The following is a 3,375-nucleotide window of genomic DNA, read 5'->3' on the forward strand; positions in this document are numbered from 1 at the left end:
CAGACTCAATCACAAGGCAACTGCCATAAAATGCCAAAATGGCACCACAATGACATACGTAGGCAGTATCTACAACTCACGTATATGAAACGGAGTATATGTGCTGCTCAACAGGTAATGTGTACTACCAGGAACACCATATGAAAGCAAGCACACCAAAATATGTTCAGGTTAACAAGATCAGTGCCGATCGCACACAAAAGCATAAAACCTGTTAATCTCAATGCAAAAATGCCAATACGCATCAATCTAAGCCAAGCTGGCAAAGCTAAGACTCTAACTGCATAAAATGCATAAACTGACAAAACTATCGTAAATGGATGCTTAGAGAGTCGTCACACCATAATCTCATGTACATGTGCGTAATGTAGCATAGAGCAAAGAAACCATGGCACTATCACCAATAGCAATCCACCTATACCTGTAACCTGCACCTGTAACCTATAACCTGTGTCGATGTCAAAACGGTCGAATTGTCGGAAGTATGCTCGATGATGTCACAACGATGTCAAAAAAGAAACACCAATCGAACGTGAAGATGGCGAAGTGTATGTGCCCCCATTAGAGGACACATCGGACACAAAGCCAAGAGAGTCATTCGCCCCGGGAGATGGCTTGATCAATTTGAGAGAGAGCCAATGTCCGAAAAATGCCAAATGATGAAAAAACAAGGTTGTAGATGTAAAAACAGATGCAAAATCACTCTACACACAGATCTGAATATCTTTCAAACCGTCAAGAATTTGCAAAAACTTTCTTCTGCAAAGTTGAAGAGCACAAAAAATTGGTTAGGTATAGTGGTAGCCATACTCAAATTCTAATTTGAAAGGTAGGTAAAAATCTACAACAAAAAGTCTACTGTAGTGAACAAAAAACAGGCAGTCTGTCCCCACAATGACGCAAAATTGGTGAGCAATCTGGAAAAACATCCAACTGGAAAGTTGTAGAGCACAAAAAATTGCTTAGTATTGGTGAGAATTGGCCAAAACAAAGCTATAAATTAAGAGAAAACAGATTTGCAAAAATAGGCTGGAAATTTCTCCTGTGAATGTGTTGCACACACACTACCCCAAATGCTTCTGTGATCTCAATGCTTGCTCCTGTGCTCACTACCAACTGAAATCCACTTCCCCTATTGCTTCTCTACTCCAATACACTCCAGATTTGAGAGATCTCACCTGCACGAAGCTCCAATGGTGAGCTCCAAAATGGCCGCATACTTGTCGATGCACCAACACTCGAACACCACGAAGTGAGAGCTCAATAGAGATGAGGTCCTCACGCTGAACATTGCTCCAATACCAGTTGAGAGCCATGCGTGTGCAGTGTGTGTGGATACGAGTGTGTGTGAGAGAGTGAGAGAGAGAGAGAGAGAGCGAGAGAGAGAATGCTTGTGCTCTTTGGTGGAAGCTCCTACTCTAATAATGCCAAAGTGTGAGTGGCCTTGTGGGCTTCCTTATTAATCTTATCACAATGAATAAGTTAGCTAATTAGTGATGGGCATGTAAGTTAGTGTAATCGGATCAGGCATAGTGCCTTTTCCCCAACAATTTCTAGATGAAGTGCAATCAAATGGCCCACATTGGCATAGGCTGTCTTATGCCTTTTCTTAATAAACTTCATGTGTGCATTCATGAGTGGCTTTTCTGAGCTCACTTTAGCTATAACAATGTATTGATCCAGGGCCATGCAAAAAAGGGGGATAGAGGTTGTTCATGTTGGCATGGGCTCCCTCTAGAGTCTAGCCTCCCTCTAGAGTCTAGCCTTCCTCATTTTGTGCCGAAGTTCATGTGAGAAGCACTAGCTAGCCCCCATGATCACTACTCCTTTGCCTAGATTTTCTTGTCTCGGAGGAAAGATGACTAGAGGAGTATTGTTTACATGACAATGGTAGTGGGAGGTCTTTGTCATTTCCCTAAGGAAGGTCACTCTCTCTTACTATGTTCCCAAATGATAGAGTAAGTGACTCAGGTGCACATACACCTACTTGCTATCTCCCAACTACTTTGCCATGCTTGGGGGTAAATGGGAAAGAACTTGGAATTAAGCATCACTCTTACACAACATCATCATCATATTAGGTTCAAAAGATCAATCTCACACATCATCACACAATATATTCTTGAGATGGCAATCTCCACTACACAATATATTCTTGAGATGGCAATCTCCACTACACAACCATCTCTCTCTCTCTCTCTAGTGTGCATTGCCCTTGCCCCCAAGAATGATGAAGCAGTCCATGCTGGTGTGGACTACTTTGCTGAGCTTGGTGGTAATGGGGAGAGCTTGGGGGATAGCAAATAGGGGTATGTGCACCTATTGTCTTGATGAAGCCATCCACATCACTCTCACACATCATCATCATCATCACATCATATGAGGTTCAAGAGATCACTCTTACACATCATCGCACAATACATGCTTGAGATGGCAATCTCCACCACATTGCCATCTCTCTCTCTCTCTCTCACTCTCTTATCAAAAGCACTCTGGCACCTGGCAGACCACTAAAATGGGGTATTCTTTTTGAGAGGGTTAGACAGGGGGGAAGCTATGAGAGCATACTTTGGTATAAAAATTCTATACCAACCAGTCAATCCCAAGAATCCTCTGACTTCTTTCACTGTCTTTGGTTCAGGCCAATCTATGACTGCTTCGACTTTTGCAGAATCTAGAGAAATTCCATCTTTGGATATCATAAAGCCCAAGTATTCAACATGGTCAGGAGAGAAAGTGCATTTGCTCTTTTTTGCAAAGAGTTGGTGCTTCCTTAGAATCTCAAGAACTTTTCTGACATGAGTCTCATGGTCAGCTGTATTCTTTGAATATCAGAATGTCATCAAAGAAAACTAGAACAAAATCATCCAAGTATTCTCTGAGGATGTCCTGCATTAGGCGATTGAATGTAGCTGGGGCATTAGTTAATCCGAACGGCTTGACAGTAAATTCATAATGCCCATAGCGAGTATTGATGTTTTTGGTATATCTTGATCATTGATCCTGATCTGATAATACCCGAATTTGAGATCTATCTTTGTGAAGATCTGGGCTCCATTTAGCCTGTCTAGAAGCTCATCAATTCTTGGGATAGGATACTTATTCTTAACTGCTGATTTAGACCTTTGTAGTCCACACAGAGTCTAAGCGTTCCATCTTTCTTTTTCTAAAAGAGAACTGGCGCACCCCAAGGTGAAACACTGGGTCTTATAAACCCTTGTTCTAATAGCTGTCTAAGCTGTTTCTTGAGTTCGATGGCTTCAAGAACTGGCATTTTGTATGTGTGCAGGGCTACTGGCTGAGCTCCGGAGGTCAATTCAATCACATGATCTACTTCCCGAATTGGAGGCATTTCAGTTAGTTCTGCAGGGAATA

At 42.1% G+C, this 3,375-nt stretch overlaps 1 long non-coding RNA gene across 1 annotated transcript; it reads right to left on the reverse strand.

Annotated features, from left to right (window-relative positions):
• Nucleotides 1–594: 594 nt before the first annotated feature.
• On the reverse strand, nucleotides 595–1,315 carry LOC147623735 (uncharacterized). The gene is made up of 2 exons (XR_015269281.1): nucleotides 1,179–1,315; nucleotides 595–759 (listed from the first exon to the last, which is right to left on the reverse strand). It is a non-coding gene; the product is annotated as an uncharacterized LOC147623735 (long non-coding RNA).
• Between the last annotated feature and the right edge of the window lie 2,060 nt (nucleotides 1,316–3,375).

This window comes from Cibotium barometz, chromosome 26 (genome assembly GCF_041138505.1).
Source record: "Cibotium barometz isolate CiBa-2024 chromosome 26, ASM4113850v1, whole genome shotgun sequence".
Classification (NCBI taxonomy): domain Eukaryota; kingdom Viridiplantae; phylum Streptophyta; class Polypodiopsida; order Cyatheales; family Cibotiaceae; genus Cibotium; species Cibotium barometz.